The sequence below is a fragment of the Triturus cristatus genome, chromosome 6 (assembly GCF_964204655.1).
Source record: "Triturus cristatus chromosome 6, aTriCri1.1, whole genome shotgun sequence".
NCBI classification, from domain to species: Eukaryota; Metazoa; Chordata; class Amphibia; order Caudata; family Salamandridae; genus Triturus; species Triturus cristatus.
This window is the reverse complement of record NC_140589.1, coordinates 1,614,126,407-1,614,145,240: the sequence shown is the minus strand read 5'-3', so window position 1 is coordinate 1,614,145,240 and position 18,834 is coordinate 1,614,126,407. Positions and strand designations below refer to the sequence as shown.

At 43.8% G+C, this 18,834-nt stretch overlaps 1 protein-coding gene across 3 annotated transcripts in view; it reads left to right on the top strand.

Annotated features, from left to right (window-relative positions):
• The window catches only part of TTC7A (tetratricopeptide repeat domain 7A), a 1,536,967-nt gene that overhangs the window by 207,236 nt on the left and 1,310,897 nt on the right, over positions 1–18,834 (top strand). The gene's annotated exons all lie outside the window — the stretch shown is intronic.

Below are 18,834 nucleotides of genomic sequence, written 5' to 3'. Positions count from 1 at the left end.
TTGGTGGCAGCATCTGATGGTGGCATCGTGAGACCAGAGTTATGGTTTGAAGTGCGGTAGCGCCCTCTGCGGTGCCTTCAGGACACGGAGTCGGCAGTGGCATCGTTGACGGCGTAGGGTGGCTTTTTCTTCTGTTGAAACACAAAACACACAGTTCCTAGTGCTGGTTGCAGAAACACTTGAAGTCTTTGCTGTTCCTGAGACTTCTTGAACTGGGGGGCAAGCTCTACCTCAAGCACTTGGAGAAACTCACACAAAGAAGTTGCAGAAAGTTCAGTCCAGTCCTTTCACTGCCCAAGACAGAGGCAGCCACTGCAGGCCCACACAGCAATGCACCCGGCTAATTGGTAGTTCCTCCTCACAGCTTCTCCAGCTCTTCTTCTTGGCAGTCTTCTTGGACCAAAAGAGTTCTAAAGTTTTGGAGTCTGGTTCCCAATATTTATACTACATTTATCTTTGTTCTACTGGACAGAGAGTGTCTGTGCTTAGTCCAAACCAGTTTGGTCCTCTCAAGCCCAGCTTCTCAGCAGGAGGTGGAGACTGCATTGTTCAAGGCAGACCAGCCCCATTCAGGTGCAAGGAAATCTCCTCCCGCTACTCTAAATGCAGCCCAGGTCTTTTCAGCCCAGCCCTGACTCGTCCAGGAAAGGCAGAACACACCTCACCCCCCCCCCCCCCACAAGTGGCTGTCTGAAGAGAATGCACATTCCCAGCCCCTGTCACTCCAAAGCCAGACAGTCAATCCACAACCCATCAGAGGCACACAGGATGGCTAAGCAAGAACATACCCACTTTCTAAAAGTGGTATTTTCAAATACACAATATAAAAATCATCTTAACTAAAGGATGCATATTATATACTAAGTTCAGGCACACTAAACTCCAACTTCTCATCTTGTCCCAATGGTAAGTTATACATATAAGATGTCGTACGTAAACTCCCATTCTATCCTATGGGACAGATAACCTTTCAATACTGAAAAACTAAATACACTGTATTTCACTATCAGGACATGTTACACACACCAGTACATGTCCTACCTTTCACATACACTGCACCCTGCCCATAGGGGTACTTTGGGCTCACCCTAGGGGTCACTTACATGTAATAAAAGGGGAGGTAAGGGCATGGCAAGTGGGTGCACTTGCCAGGTTGACATGGCAGTTCAAACTGCGCGCAGACACTGCAAAGGCCGGTCTGAGATACTTTTACAGGGCTACTCTTGTGGGAGGCAAAATCAGTGCTGAAGGCCCACTAGTAGCATATGATTTGCAGGCCCTGGAACTCTCAGTGCACTTTACTAGGGACTTACCATTAAATCAAACATGGAAACACCAATACATAATATAATTTACAGTAGGAGCACTTGCACTTTAACCCTGAACATCAGTGAGAAAGTGCGCAGAGACACTCAACCAGTAAAAACAGAGTCAAAACCAGGAGGTCAGAAAGCAAAAAGACTGGGGAAACACGCCAAAAGATGCCAGGTCTAACAGTGGTTACCACTGACTCTTCTCTCAACAAGTCTGTTTCCCTCCTGTAAAGTCAGGCAGATGCTTCCTCAGATTCCTGACGGAGTTATAATCTGGAAGCCTCCGATCTGAATAACATTATTCAACCAACACTTATCTTCAAGGCTACTTTTTGGCTTGGTTCACCCAATAGAAATTCCATACACATGTATACCTATATGGGAGAGTGTCAAAAATTCTCAACACAGATTTTATACATTTGTGTGGCAATGGCAACAATTTTAAAAGGCTTTCAATATATGTTTGATTAGTGCAAATGTGTGATACTGCCTTTCTCCAAAGGGAGTTCTTCTCAACAAATCAGCCATACACCTATTGGACAGTACTGACAGTTCTCAGAAGGGCTAATATGCACATAGAAAGACCTTTCCATATCAGGGATGATACATTTTTTTATGGATTGTACCAACCCTTTAGCAAAGCTGCTAGGGAATTAACAGCATTCGGACAATACTCCAGAGAAGTACTGCCATACCTTTTATTTGGTGAAAAGAATAATTTACTTCTGGTAACCTATACTTTTCATGGATAATACAAAATCCGCTAAATGACGCAATATTTGACACCACCTACATACACCCTTCCTCAGGAATGCTACACTTTCATGAGCAGCAGAAACACTTCTCAGCAGAGCTACAACACATTTACTGTATAGTAGCAACACCTCTTAGCATCACTTACTAATGTATACATTTCTTGGACAGCTGGACAGTAGCAAAATGTCTGAGAAAATCTATTACACATTTATTGGCTAAGGCCTGCACTTTTCAGTAGCACTACTCTACTTTCCATGATCATCATCAACATCTCTAAGCAGCAATACCATACACATAATAGACGGTTGCAACGCTGCCCAGCAGGTTTTTTGTATATATATTGGAGAGATCCAATGCATCTCAGTATTGTCCAAATACATGCAGAAGTACTAACACTTCTCATAATTAGTGCTATGTTTTTATAGAGTATGATCCATTTTCAGCAGAGCAGCCATACATCTATTGCTCTGTGCCTAAACTTTTTTTTTCAGGACTGCCTTTCTTTTTAGAGACAGTAGAAATATCACTCCTCAATGCTACTAATCTGTTCATGGGCAGAGTAGTACTCTAACTTCTCAGTACGGCTGCCATAACTTTGTATAGAAATACTAACACTCCTAGCAACGATGCTTTGATTTTTGTGGGCAGCACCTGTCAGCTGGGCTGCTGTAGCTTTAAGAAAGAGTACCAACATGTATCTCTAGTACTGGCATTCATTTACTCAACTGTGTACCGATACTTTTAAGTAAGGCAACCCTTCTTAAATTCCTTAGTAATGTTGGCAAGGTAGCTCAGTGGATTGATCACTTGCAGCTCTGTTTTGTGTATGCTGTGTAGGGTCAAATCATGAAATGACTGATTTAGAATTTAACCTTCTCTGGTTGGTAAAATTATTAGCAATGATGCTTGCGTAATGGTAATTAGATATAAATTTCGATCTGCAAAGTGCTTAGGTGAAATTTCAATGTATATGTTGGAAGTTACCATGTTGTGTGTTGTTCCCCCAGATTTCTTGCCGCCTTTTGCTAAACCGGGTTTCACTAGCCCCAGGATTCTGCACACTTTACTCCTGCTAACCAGGGTTACATTGCTTCTGCTTTCCTTTCTAACTCTGTTAGAATTGGCATACCTCAAATTAGCACATTTAATTTACAGGCCCTGGGTACCATTTACTAGGGACTTACAAGTAAATTAAATGTTACTAGTGTGCTGCAGCACTCATTTTCTCACCCACTAAAGCAGCACTGTAAAATATGTCTCCAGGCCTGCCATTGCAGCCTTGGTGTGCAGTTTTAAAACAGCCATTTCGACCTTGCAAAACAAACCTTTTGCCTACATGCCCTTAGGGCAGGGAGCATGATATTTAAAATGTAGAACATGTATACTTAATGTTTTACATTCCCTTTCAATGAAAAACCTCCAAAGTAGTTTTTCACTGTGGGAAGGCTAGCCCTGTCATAGGCCAAAACTGGTTTACACTATTATATTTAATGGGCACTAAATTCAGTTTGGAAGTAGCAAGAAAAATGATTCAAGGGCTCATTTTAATAGTACTTTAAGATCCAACGTAATGGTCAAGTTTGATTTTAAAATACTACTTTGGAAATGCCACTTTAAAAAAGTTATCATTTTGCTGCCTAAACCAAAAGGCTTTCTTACCATTGTCCAGCTGTCACCGGACCCTGGTGGCTCCCCATCTTGAGATGTGTATGACTCCTAGACAGTGGACTCTGGGTGTTGGATGTGGGCTTCTCCCTTGACAGGATGTCCTGGGGACTGTGTCCACCAACTTCCTGAGCTTCAAAGGATGCCTACCTTGTTGCTTGGAAATGAACTTCACACCTAGGTCTGCCTCCCCTTTGTCTCTCTAGTCAGGCTGGCACCAGACCCAGAGGGTTGGGAGTAACTGACTAGAACAGTTTTAAGAGGTGAACAGTAGATTGCCCTCAAACCAAGGCTGGCACTGGGTTTAAAAGTGGCAGCCAAAAACCCTCTCATCAGAACACTCCTGCACCTTTTAAGAATCAGAAGAAGGACTGTCCTGCTGTCCAAAGAAACTGAAGGAAGACTGGCCCTGCTTGCCTTTACCTCAGGACCTCAGAAGTGAGTCCACGGGTCACTTGGCTTCTAGAGGTACTTTCCCTGCAGCTGTCCAGCTGACCAGTACCAACTGGACCTGCCTTGGACCTTGCTGCTGGCATCTCTTGTTGTGAGTTCTGTTCCCCAGGTGGCCATCCAAGTCCTGGACCCTAGTCTGGTGTTAGAGTGTACTCCTCTTCTCCCCAAACTACAAGAACTTGGATTTAGAAACTTTTTGCCAACTTTCGGGCCTGGAGAACTGGTGGAGACTGGGAAGGCCGTTGAAGCCACAGCCATCGATGCCTCCGCTTGCTTTTTTGCCCCATTGAAGGAGGTCTGACTTCCAGAAAAGTTTCTAAGTTTGAACGCAAAAGGCTTCATCAGGAGTGACGCCGAGTCGCATTCAATCGACTTTGAAGCTTTACCAGGCACGGACTTTGGAGAGCACCTGCTCAGAACTTTCTCACATGTGTCAGGGATTGCATTGGGAACCCACACTTCAGCAACTCGCCAACATCCAGCCCCAAGCCGTAGCCATTGATGTTAAATCTCTGGTTGGCTTCAGCTTGCATTTTTGCCCTACTGCACTAGGTATGACTTTCAGAAAAGTTTCCAAGTCTTAACATAAAAGGTTTTATCAGGACTGACGCCGAGAAGCATCCGATCGACTTTGACACTTTATCATGTACAGATTTCGGACTTCACTTGCTTGGAGATTTCTCACCTTTGTCAATGAATACACTGGGGCCCCACACTTCAACAACTCACCAACGTCGAATTTTGCTTCAGATCAAGCTTGTCCCGCCCACAAACATTAAAAGTTTATACGTTAGAAGGTAAAGTTTTCATAAGGACAAACCTGGACCCTGAATCCAACCGGTGCTTCATCTGGGTCTGCCTTAATTTCTTGGTTTAACTTTAAACTGGTTTACGGTGACCAGATAAACCCGGTTGGCATGTTGTGCTTTTGGTACTATTTTTAATAAAAAATGATATATCTGATTCTACGTATGCAATTTTTGACTCTTTGTGCTTTTGCACCAAGCTACCCGAGTGAAGAACAGGTTTATATTGTGACTTTAGTAGTTCACCTTGACGAGGATTGTGAATAATATTTGATGAGGGTTCTCATCTCCCTCAACTAATACTCTAATTTCTTACAATATAAAAAATCATGCTAGTAATCTAGCTTTTTCACTATTTTCAAAAAGATGAAAATATTTCTGGATACATTTTCAGTTATCATAGATTAAAGAGAGAGACCCCTTTGGGACCAAAGGGATAAGGTACTCTTAACAAGTAAAATGCAGGTCCCCTTGGAACAAAACTAAATAACATATGCAGTGTACATGAACACCAAACAAAAAACAAGTTAACACCTACAACTCTTAGGTTGAAGTCTATCAACTGTAATGAGCTGTTTAAATTGAATTCCAACACATAAATTAAAGTGTTTACAAATATTTCTTTAATTAAAATCACATACAAATCAATGAATTATACAAACAGTTCCATAATACATATCATGAATTTAAAAACATTTTTTTTTACTTTGATATATGTAACAAAGTTTTACAAAGCACAAAAATACATACAAAAGAGAAAACACGATTTCAGACTCCCATAATTAGTCTTTGTCTAAACATATCATCTGTAACAGTGAATTTGTGGTCTGTTTGAACTTATAATTGTGCAATGACAAGACCACATTCCAATAGAGATTATGTCATCAAAGTAGCGTCGACGCGTTTCGATGGATCTTTCCGAATAATACCATCTTTTTCAAGACAAATTATTCATAGAGCTTTCTCTATATATTGTTCCCTGATTCTTAGTAATCCTTTTGTAGATGTGTGGACTTTGATTTTATTTGATTTTGAAAGCCGTATAATATCCTGTGTTCTGTTCAAATAGACACAATCTGTAGAATACGGAACTGCCACCTTATTATTAATATTCACTGGGTAGCTTTCAGTATCGGGGCCTGTCGTTATGTTAGTAGCTCACCTACTCTCGCCCCCTTTAGTTCTTTGGCTTTTAAACAATTCTTAGGGCTCCGTTTATCAAATCACCCGAGGGGCAAATAAGTGTTCCGCCTCCACGATGTGCTATTTGAAATACAACCTGAGTCCTGCACGTACTTCCCTGTCGTGGCAATCATTCGAATCATGCATACATGTCATAATATCGGATAGGATAATATTATTTTATCCTATATGTGTAAACTTTAGAAATGCTTGCCATAAGAATTTTGGAGATGAGAAAATGCAAAGTCATACATCTAAGTAATAGCAACACTGGCACTACCAGCCAATCCCTTCAACTCTGTAGACTCCATCTGTCTGGTAGAGCCAGTGTTGCTATTAATTATATGTATATACTGCCTGTATAGGAATGAATGAATAAAAAGAGTTTTTATAAAGCGCGATGGCTACCCTGAGGCGTCCCAGCGCTAGCGAATTGAGTATGCATGAGTGAGAGGAGGGACCTAGTCAGTGGTAGTAAACAGCAGCGTTTTTAACCCCTTGCGGAAGGAGAGATGGTTGGGCTCTGAATGCAGATGGAGAGGGAGGGAATTCCAGAGTCTTGAGGAATTATAGGAAAACAGTCGTCCACCCGCTCTAGATCTCTTAATTTTTGGCACTGAGGTCAAAAACAAAGACGCCGACCTAAGATGCCTGGTTGGGAGATAAGGGGAGATCAGAGAATGGTTAATAGTGGCGCCTGTCTTCCACAAGGCGCGATGGGCAATACATAAGCTTTTAAAGGCAATCCTTTCCCTAATTGGGAGCCAATGCAATTTCCTCATGCCTGGTTTTATAGAGACAAGACGGGGGACTTGCAGGAGCATTTGTGCTGCACAGTTTTGGATGACCTGCAGTTTATTGATAGTGGACTGGGGTGCCCCTAGATAGAGGGCATTGCCATAGTCTAGACGAGAAAGTACCAGTCCTTGTGTCATGATCTGTCTGGCTTTAAAGGGGAGTCTGGAAAGAATTTTTTTGATAAGCCTGAGCATACCGACACAGGTGGCTGAAAGCTTAGCTGCCTGGTAAGAGAAGGTAAGGGTCTTATCCAACCAGAATCCTAGGCTCTTAATTGAATCCTTGGGAGTAGGAATGGGGCCAAGGCAAGATGAAAAAATAAACAAAGAAGGGGGTATCCTTAAATGAGAGAAGGTAAAGACCTTCTGTCTGTTAGAGAGTTCTCAGTGAAGTAAAAAGAGAAAATATTTATTTTTTATGAAACCCCTCACTCACCAACCTGGTTGGTGACATGCTTCATCATCGGGGTCCACCCGAGCAGTCGAATACCACTCGGGTGTGCGTCCACGCCTGATTACAGCGGAGCAGGTTTGTTATTATATCAGTACGTGTAAGTGACGTGTGTGAGTGAGTGAAATAAAGTTAAAAGTAATCCTACTGTACTCCCTAACAAATTTAATATGGAGCAGCAGGGTCACGATTAAAAAGTGGTGAAGTGTAATACTAATGTAGGTTTAATTTGACCTAAAGTATTATCCAAATATTGACGGTCTACATGTTTCAACCTTTGAGTGTAATCACAGGTTTTCGTCAGGACCTATCGACACACCGGGCGGTCTACACGCACTAAGGTGCATCCAACCCTGGAGCGTCTGTGTGCCACCTACATATACCTGCGAAGGTGGTAAAAAGGGTTCAAGGAGTCCTCTGTGTACAGATGAACCTGAAAAAAGCTCATACAGTTCTGGGCAATCAGAAAATGATCTATTTAGAATTAGAATGAACAGTGCCCATTTCCATGTGAACTCTCATTTTTGCGCATATAATCACCTCATTCTGAGTTATGCGTCCCATGTAATTACCATTGGTTGTTGGAACCGAGCATTCGTTCCATATTATGCGAAATTAGCATCAACCCACTAAATCATTGTGGAAATCGTGGGTGTCTTACGGCTACACAGCAATTGTGAGTATACTTGATGTGTGATTCTATAGAGCGGACAAAGACGCACGTGAAAAAAACTCTATTTGTGACATGCGTGCACTAAGGAAATTATTTAAAAACAGAACACGGTGGAAAAAGGAAACGACTCAAGACTCACTCGCGATTCTTACTCGAATCGTGTCATGGGCTCATAAGGGAGACAGACGGTGCTGCATTACTGTTGGACAAGAAACACAAAACACGTGCGGCAATGGTCAGAACACTTAACTCCCTCACGTGTGCGTGGCCACCAGCTCTTCCCTACATACTCTTACCTCAGCTCACCGACTGCCTGCCACAAACCTGCGGTTCTTCCCCCAGGCGCCCGGATGTTACTGAATGGGCAGCAAGGCTTCAACTAAATACTCCTCACTTCCTGGTCACATGACTAGTGGACGTGGCCTGGAGTGAGGAGACAATTTTTAAAGCGACAGGTCGATTTCTGCCGGTGAATGGCTAGTCATAGGTGAGAAAATAAAAGGAGTCAAGAGTGATTATTAAAAATATATTTACATGGAATAGGACCTTCCACACGTAGGAGGAAGGCTACAGAGAGGAAAACAGTAATTCAGTTAAAATTACAAGGCACAATGAGGTTATTTGTTCAGCACAGAGTTCCAAGGTATGCAATCGTTCATACCATGTTTGTGGGTGGACAATCTGTGTATCCAGCGTTGTTCTTTTTCATATAGATATTTCTGTGTGTTAGTACCAGTCACAGTTTCAATTATCGTCCAACGCATATCGTTGGGTGTGTGATTGTGTTGAAGAAAGTGTTCTGTTAGACGCGTGGTTTGTTTTTTGCATCTAACAGTGCTCCTGTGCTCACAGATCCTCTGCTTCACTTTCCTTGTTGTCATCCCTATGTAACGAAGTTCACACGGGCAGGTAATTAAAATATACTGCATTAGTGGTGTTACAGTTTGTATGTTTTCTTTGTGACCATTCTCTGCCAGGTTCTAGGGATAGTGTTTTTGTGGCTGTGGTGAGATGGCACACGCTACAGTCACCGCATGGAAAATGACCTGTAATGTTAGGTAGTCCCCATGAATTAAGGACAGTACATCTTGTTGGTGTTTCTGGTTGTTTTGGTCTGGTGTGTACCAATGCATCTTTAATACTCCTTGCTCTCTTGAAAGAGAACAAGGGTTTTTCCCATTTTAGATTGCCTGTATTCAGGATGTTCCAGTGTTTGTTGATTGTCCTTGTGACCTGGTTAGAGATAGTACTGTATGTGGTGACGCACGTAAGAGGCGTGTCCGTCACTTGTTTCAGATTGGGTTCCAACAGCGCCTCACGGTTCTGATTAGCAGCCCGTTTTTTGCAAGTTGCCAATATCTTTTCGGGATATCCTCTGTCTGACAATTTGAGTGACAGGTCATTAGCTTGGGAGCGGAAGTCAGAGCTCTTGCTACAGTTTCTCCTAATTCTGAGGTATTGTCCGAAAAGGAGGTTTTTCCTGAGGGGCCTAGGGTGGAAGCTATCAAACCTAAGTAAATTGTTTTTCGCAGTCGGTTTGTAGTGTGTGCGGGTTTCAAGGGCCCCGTTCTCTATAGTGATCACAACGTCCAGAAAGACTAAGGACTGGGTGTCACTACAGTGAGTAAATCTGAGATGGTCATCGCAGGTATTTATCCATAAGAAAAATTCATTGAGAACATTCTGGGGTCCATTCCATACTAGGAGTACATCGTCGATGTACCTGCGCCATAGTGTTATGTTTCTAGAGAAGGGGTTGGATGTGCTTAGGATGAACTTCTTCTCAAAGTCGTAGACATAGAGTCCTGCCACACTAGGAGCGAAGGTACTACCCATAGAAGTACCGCCCGTTTGTAAATACAGGGTACCCTCGAACTCAAAAAAATTCAGTTTCAGGGCTAGAGTGGCGCAGTCAATGATAAACCCCGTGGGGGTTCTATGGGACCATTCTGAGTTCTCGAGTGACTGCTCAAGCACGTTTAGGGTCGCATCCTGAGGGATGCTGGTGTAGAGACTTTCAATATCCAGGCTGACGAGGGTGGTGTGTTCGTCAACCTGGATTGTTTTAAGTAATGACAGAAGACGTTTGGTATCCTGGAGATATGTTTCTGATTGTTGGACCATACTCTTGAAAAAGAAGTCACAACATCGTGATAGTGGCTCCAGGAGTGAACCAATCCCAGAGACAATGGGCCTCCTTGGTGCTGGGAACTTATCTTTGTGCATTTTGGGGAGGATGTAAAAGTAAGGAATTTTGCCTTCCGTGGTTGTCAAGTAATCTGCCTCCATTTTGGAGATCTCATTGTTACAGGCTGCTGAGTTAACCAATGAACTGATGTCACATTTTAGGTCATTAGATGGATCAGAGGGGAGTGGGAGGTAATTTCTCCTGTCAGATAACAGTCTCAAACATTCTGCTTGATACATTGCTTTATCCAGTATGACCACCCCTCCACACTTGTCAGCTTGTTTTATTACGATGTCCTCACAGTTCTTGAGACCCTCTAAAGCAATCTTGCAATCTTTGTTGAGATTGAAAAACGGCTTCTTGTCTGGTAATCTCTCGTTTTCGTTGAAGACCGCTTGTTCAAAGGTGCTTATTTCACCAGGGACCATGTGTGGTGGTGGTGTAAAACTAGATTTGAGTCGTAGGCCCGTCTCATTAGTGTCAACAATTGGTATGTCGTTACTTTTAGTAGCAAAGAACGCTTTTAGTCTTAGTTTACGGAAGAAAGTGGCAAGTTCACAGTGTAGATTGAACTTATCTAGTTTGGGTGTCGGGACAAAGCCCAGTCCCTTTTCCAAAACTTGTTTTTCTGCCGATGTGAGCTCTTTTTTCGACAGGTTTGTGACTAGGCTCTGTTGCTGCTCGTCCCTGCCTGGGGTTCCTTGGTCCTGCTCCTCGTGTTGTGTCCCACTGCCCCCTCGTCTTCTTCCCAATGAACCTGTTGTTGATTTTGCGGCTTCCCTCGTCCCCTCCTGCCTCTCCCTAAAAAAGGCGGCCTAAACATATTTTGTGGGAAAGAGGGTTGCATGAAAGGTGGTTGCCAACCGTACATGGGATATTGCTGATGTGGATTGAAAAGGCCGGGTGGTCCCCCCATCATTGGTGGATTTACGGTGGGCCAACCACTGAATGGTCTTGATCTGCCCTTGTTTCTGTACCTACCACTGTTCGTGCTGGAGGTACTACTATCGGATGAGTCATTACTCGACTGATCTGAATTCCTGTCAGTCCTAGGGGGGGGAATGAAGTCTGGGTCTGAGTATGGATAAGTTTTTACAAATGAAAACCGTTTAAGATCTTTTTGGAATTTCTGGATCTTTTGTTGTGTCAGGTTTTCTTTGTATTCGTTGAGTTCTTTGTTAATTTCTTCTAGTTTTTTCTTATAACCCATGATGGTGGTTTTAATGTGTGTCTCAGTGAGCTGTATTTCGATAAGCATAGCGTCTGATAGTCTTTTGGCGGTTTTAACTATCAGCACTATCCAGTCTCGTGTACAGTGCCACGCTATCTGGGCCCAATCCCTTCTAAAAACTGGGTCATCTAGAAAAATTTGTGGGGCATTAGTAACTAGGAGACCTTTGGGTGCCATATTCGTCCTTAGATATTCTGTCAGAATTGTGCCATGTAAAATAGTTCTGATTCTGTTCCTCTTGTTTTCTGAGAGTGAATCCCAGTCAGTGGTCTGGGAGATTGTCTGCGATATGTTGGTATCAGCAAACAAAGAAGATTCTGCCAGAATGGCATCAACATCCTCTGTGGAGTAAGTGAGTCCTGGGTTTTCCCCCATCCTGAGCCGTGTCTGAATAAATAATGGGTAATCTCTCACAGCTGTGCGCTGCCTGAATACAATATAACAAAAGAGAGAGAAAGGGATTTCACAACTAAGTTGTAAGGGGTGCTCCCAGTCCCCTGAGGTACACAAAATAAACAAAGAAGGGGGTATCCTTAAATGAGAGAAGGTAAAGACCTTCTGTCTGTTAGAGAGTTCTCAGTTGTGAAATCCCTTTCTCTCTCTTTTGTTATATTGTGCCAAGGCAAGATGGCCATTGAAAGTTATTGATGGCGTTTGAGTGGTTGCCCAAAAGCATCATCTCTGTCTTGTCTCCATTTAGTTTAAGACAGGAGGAGTTCATCCAAGAAGCGACTGCTTCTAGGCAGTCCCTCAGGTTGCTAGTGGTCTGTGTCATGGTTTGATCAAGAGCGACTACCAGCTGCGTTTCGTCTGCATAGGTTACGATTTTTATCCCGAAAGGGCGGACGATTGCAGCTAGCGGGGTCATATAGACATTTTCGAAAACCTGAAAAGAGCGGTTGGAGAGAAAGGATTTAAACCAGTGGAGAACCTGGGTGGAGACTCCCAGGTTAGAGAGTCTCTGGAGAAGGATGCTGTGATTAACAGTATCAAATGCAGCACTTAGATCAAGGAGAAGGATGGCCACCGTCCCTCCTTGATCAATAATCTTCCTGGCCTCTTCCGTCACTGCAACCAAGGCGGTCTCAGTGCCATGCAGGGGCCGGAACCCGGTTTGGGAGAGATCTAACAGATGGTTGGTTTCGAGAAACTCCGTCAATGCCTTGTTGACATGCTTCTCGAGAACCTTGCTCAACCAAGGTAAGAGAGAGATTGGACGGTAGTTAGACGGGTTGTTACTATCTAAGCTAGGTTTTTTTAACAGAGCCTTTACCATTGCCTGTTTCCAAGGTAGCGGGACTATGCCGGTAGTCAGAGAGGCATTAAGCAGATCCCTGATAATCGGCATAATAAGCAGGCTGACCGAGATCAAAGAGCGCGGGGGTGCAGGGTCGTTAGGCGAGCCAGACTTAACCTGGGACATCAAAGCCTGTAGGGTGGCCAAATTCAATAGAGGAAGCTTTTCTAGAGTGGCCCGGGACAGTTCCTCTGACCGAGCCGCTGTAGTTGATGTTAAAAAAGGTTGGGTATTTGAAAAGGTGGAGTAGATCGCTTGGATCTTACTATGAAAGAAATCTGCCAAATCGTTACAACGACGTTGAGCGTCCAGAGAGTTGGGAGATTTTTCCGGGAGTTTGAGAAGAGTTTTTGCGATGTTGTAGATCTCTTTAGGCTTAGACGCAGCTGCATTAATTTTTGTTTCATAGAAAGCAGCTTGTGCCGTTATGATTTTTTGTTTATAGGTTTTTATAGCAGCTCTATAAGCCCTTTTCCTGGAGGGCGAGAAATCTAGCCGCCATTTCCTCTCTAGTTTTTTACAGTGTCGCTTTCTTTCTCGCAGGTCTTGGGAATACCAAGGGGCAGTTTTTGTGACACGTTTAGGTTTACTGCTTTGTAAAGGAAGTATTACATCTAGAGAGTTCAGAATCCAGTTGTTAAACTTAAGGTTGGCCAGAGTGGGGTCCGATATAGGGGGTGGTCTTGATGATTCAAGGGCCAGGGTCCAGTCTACTAGGGAGAGTTTAGACCAGTTCCGCTCTGCCCGGATAGCAGTAGGCGGAGGAGGGGGGTTGTGTACAATAAGCAGCTTGAACGGGATCAGAAGGTGATCTGTCCAGGGAAGTGGTACAGGGTCATCCACCAGAAGGTCAGAGCAATTGCTTAAGATAGGATCTAACAGATGACCTTTACAGTGAGTGGGTTTAGTGACTAGCTGTAGCAGTTGTAATGCAGCAAGGTTTTCGGACAGATCAAAGGCATTATGATCATCGGAGTTATCAAAATGAATGTTAAAATCTCCTAACAGAGAGTAATTGGCCGTGCTAAAAACAGAGTCGGCTAGTAGGGGAGAGAGGCCATGGAGAAATTGCCCCATAGGTCCCGGTGCACGATAGATAAGTGTCCCAGAGAAGGTGTAGGTGGCAGAAAAATCTAAAGCGAAGGATAAGCTTTCACAATCAGGTATGGAGTTGGATAAGCTCCGACAATTGTATCCTTCCTTATAGATAATGGCCAAACCACCTCCTCTCCTAGTGGGGCGATCTACCCATAAAATCAAATAGCCCTTAGGAAGGGCATTAATAATATCAGGGTCAGATTCAGAGTGGAGCCAGGTTTCCGTCAGAAATAAGGCGTCCGGTTCGATTTCATCTAGGAGCAGTGAGATCTCAGTACTATGTTTGGGAAGAGATCTGCAATTCAGTAGGTACATACGGATTGGAGTAGTTTGGCCCGTGGAAGCCCCAGGGAGTTGAAAACCGCAGTGGGGACAAGTCACTCCTTGATCTGTGGGATTACAGAGGGGAGCACACAGAGGGGAGACCTTCCCTCTAAGTGAGAGGAGGGCCTGGGAGCTATACCTCCGTATAGCGGAAGAAAAAGGAGCAGGGTTCCTGGCCCCGTGCCCAGGTCGGACGGGCGCAGACGGGCTTGCCTTTGGCGCGCCTGCTGCGCGCGTCCGCTGTGCGCTCGCACCATGCCCCTCTTTTGTAGCGTGAGGGGAGCAGAGGCTAGACTGCTCCCTGCGCTACTACTAAGATGGCGGCCGGGCGGGTGATCAAGAAGGTACTGGGGAGGTGAGTGCCGGTAAAGATCGTAACAATTAAAAAACGCTTTTTAAGAACACAGGTCACAACAATAAAATCAGATTTAAAACAGGTTTAGAGCTACCTGATTAAAACCACGCTTCGTATCTCTCCAGGCTCACGCAATACTCAAAATGCTGCAGCGAATATAGAATGTGTATTATTCAAATAATGAGCTGTACATACATCTAATGAACTGAATATAAATGAAGTAAAAACATTTGTACTTTGGAATACTTTTGCGACTGTAATGCTCAATTTTGTGAATAATCACTCGGATCACATATGTGACTTTGATGAAGTGTGGAAATAATTTGGATGTAAATAATTTCTCAAGGGATATAGTTTGTATGAGATAATTGTCTTACCCAGCTCCTTGGGGAAAATTGGGTTGCCCTATTGTGTTAATGCAGGCCCACCAGTAGCATTGAATTTACAGGCCCTGGACACATGTAGTGTACTTTACTAGAGAGTTATAACCCAATTAAGTATGCCAGTTGGGGATAAGCCGATATTATGTTTAGAGGAAGGAGCACATGCACTTTAGCACTGATTAGCAGTGGTAAAGTGTTCAGAGTCCTAAGGCCCCAAAAAACGAATTCATCAAAAAAATAGGAGGAGGAAGGCAAAAAGTTTGGGGGTGACCCTGCAAAAAGTGTTATTTACCAACAACATTGTTTTTAATCACAGGAGATTAAATAACTTGTCCACAATCACATGACATTGAGCCTGACACTGAGACTTGAACTTTGTTCCCCAGTTCAAAAGTGGGTAGCTCTGGCCGTAGCGCCACATCCTCTTTCTTGTTCAAGATTTAAAATTTGAAAGTGAGCACAACTCATGTCCAGCAATACTGCAGTCTGTGCACACTCTTCTGGCCCTGCATCCATCTTTGCAGTACCAATGATTAGCCCTTTAGTTTTTAATAGTACATCTCCATCCCTTTCAATCCCCATGCAAACCAATGTTGAGTTTTTCTTGTTTGTAATTCGCCTGCGTGGATTTCTGTGTACACGAGGCATGGCAGAAGGGGAAGGAAGCTCTTGCAGCAGCGTGTGATCTGCAAGAACAAGCTGCAGCAGGAGCATAACATGAGGCCACAACAGTCTTTGCCAGGCACGATAGTCATCTGCGCTCTGGCGGGTGATTATAAACCACATTGCTCGTTATCCTGTAGAGAACTGTGATGGGAGTGACATGACCTGACTCCATGGCATTTCTTTCACGCAGAGAATAAATAACACGCTCCCAGGTTGAATATGCACACAATAACATGCGGCTGTACAGTGGATTTCTGATGTATGGTTGAAAAACACAATAAAGTCTTGACTTTAAAAGTGAAATAGCTAGCAAATAAAGTCCCTGGGAGGTTTTGAAAACAAGACTTGGCAAAGCCAGTACGTAAGATGCTAACACACACAACATGGGCATGCATAAATGTGCATAGGCTATTTGGGTTTTGTTTCTGTGCCTTATATGAATGTGCTGTATTTTTGATTCCCTAATCTTACGTTGTTGCATGGCACCATCACCATGAGATAATGAAATAACTGCAATATCAGCAGGAGTGTGAAAGCGCTTTTAGGAACTCAAATCACATAGCAGCAGGAGTGTGAAAACAAAGTTGTAAAATGTGATTTATGTTCAAAATCACCAATGGGGCAACTTCAGTAGCAGCATGAGGAAAGACACTTTTAAATGCAAAAATCACCAATGTGAGAAATTGGGTTGTTGGTTGGAGGGATGTGAGCTCTTCCAAAGCAACAGACACAATCCTTGTCAGGGTGAGCCACAAAAGTCACTAAAGTCAGGCTTAACTTATGGTAAAAAGTGTATTCATGCAGCACTTAAGCAGTAGTGAAGAGAAAACAGAACACAAGAAAAACCCACACTAATTTAGAAAAATAGAGTAAGATTGAATAAAGTGCTTGACAGCAAAACAGCAAAGATCCGATAAGGAGAACCAGAGATATGCAACTTTTTAAGGGTTCAGGTAAGTATAGTGCCTAAAATCACAAAGCGCCACTCACAGCTATCTGGTTGGGCACGACCATGTGAAAGTCGCAAGGTCAGGCCAACCGCGATAGAGCCATTGGAAAAAGTTACCTTCTAAAGTCCATTGCGAAGAGTTACATTTGCAGTGGAGGAGGACGCAAGCAGCAGGAAAAGCGTGCAGATGGTCGTTGCTGTAGGTTGAAGAGCAGGCTGGGGGTCGCGGATGGTCATCACTGTAGCGCGAAGATCCTGTCTGGCATCGCAGACTGTCATTGATGGAGATTCGCCATGGCGGTTGCCGATGGTAGTCGATGCTTTAAAAGCCCAAAGAGCCACTCGTGGCTATCTGGTCATGCGAAACCAAGTAAAAGCCAGTTCAGGCCGACTGCGATGGAGTATGGGCCAGATACAGGGACCAGGTTAGACCAGCTGAAGAAGTTAACTTCTAAAGTCCATTGTGAAGAGTACCATTTGCGTTGGAGGAGGCCACGAGGAGCAGGGAGAGTGATGCAGATGGTTGTCGCTGTAGCTCGAAGAGCAGGTCGGATGTTGTGGACGTTTGTCGCTGTAGCACGATGATCTTGTCGGGCATTGCGGTCTTTTATTGCTGGAGATCCACGTTAGCACTCATCAGAAACTGTCAATGCTGGAGCCAGAGTGTAGATCTTGCGTTACTGGTCCTCACTGGTGTTAGTCTCTGTAGCACGGAGAGTAAGCTTCAGAGGAGCTTCATGTTGGTGAGCGACAAGATCTTGGTGCGAACAGGCCCATTCGTAGTCACACAGATCCAAATCTTCAGCATTTCTCCTTTTCTTCAAGGTGGAGCTTTCAATTGATGCCAAACCAAGGATCCAGGACCTGGAAGGCCCCTCTTGGGGATTAGGATTCTACTCCAACAGTGGCCAGAAGGGCTCAGGTAGGTAGCTGAAGGTCCAGGCAGGTCCATTTGCAGCATGTTGTCTGAGCAGTTGCAGAGAGGCCTCTGGAATGTGCTAGTTCAGTGTAGCTCTTAACAAGAGGTCAGTCATCTGACCCTTTGAGTCATTTCAGTGTGGGATTGAAGGGTGCAGGTCCAGTCTTCCTTCTCACCAAGCAGGGCAGGCCTTGAGCAGGGGGGCAGCAGGGCTTCCTTCTTCTGAAGTATCCACAGGTACAGGAGTATACTGAAGAGTGTGTTTGAGGGTACCCTTTTTTACAACCGGTGAACACAGCAGTGGCAAATCTTCTGGAGTTTGTCCCTACAGAGGTGTTTGGAGTTTCCTGCCTCCCTGCCATGGTCCATCTCTCTGTAGGGTCACACTAGGCTAGTGTGAAGTTCTTTGTGTGTGAGCTGGGCCAGCTCTTTTAAATTGCAATTGTGGTAGGTGACCGCTCCACCCCCCCCCCCCCCACCCACACCCACACCCTCTATTGTAATTCTTTCTGGGAGAGATACACAAAGGCCAACAGCCAACTACACCTAATGATGTGACCCCGTAACAGGCTGCAGACACCAAATGGTTAGGATAAGAAATGCCAACTTTTTTAAAGTGCCATTTTCAGAATTGTGACTTAAAATCTGATGTTACCATTAAAGAGGCTTTTAACTTACAATTCCCCAGTCACCAACATGGCATTCCAATCTGTCCCCACACAAAATATAAAACTTATTAAATGTAATAAGGTAACCCAGTGTTATCCTCTGGGAGACGTGGGCCTTGCAGTAATGAATAATTAATGTTGTTGTTTTTTACTACCAGGACATAGAAAACTAAAAAAGTACATGTCCAACCTTTTAAATACAATGCATCCTGCTCTATGTGCTGTTTTATGCCTACCCTAGGGGTGACTTGTATGTATTAAAACGAAGGTTTAGACCTGGTAAAGGTTGTATTTTGCCAGGTCGAAATGAAAGTATAAAGTTGCACACAAAGGCTGCAATGACAGGCCTGGGACATGTTTTCAAGGACTATCTAAGTGGGTTGAACAATGAGTGTTGCAGGTCCACTAGTAGCATTTCATTTACAGGCTCTTGGTACCTGTAGTACCACGTTACAAGAGAGTTATAAGTAAATTAAATGTGGCAATTGACTGTAAACCAATTTTTCCATGTTTGAAGGAGAGAGCACAAGCACTTTAGCACTGGTAAAGTGTGCAGAGCCCTAAAGCAAAAATGGGTAAAAACAAAAAAGAAGGTTAAGGCAAAAAGTTTGAGGATGCTGAATTTTACAATGGTAGCATTAATCAAGATCAGAATTCTTC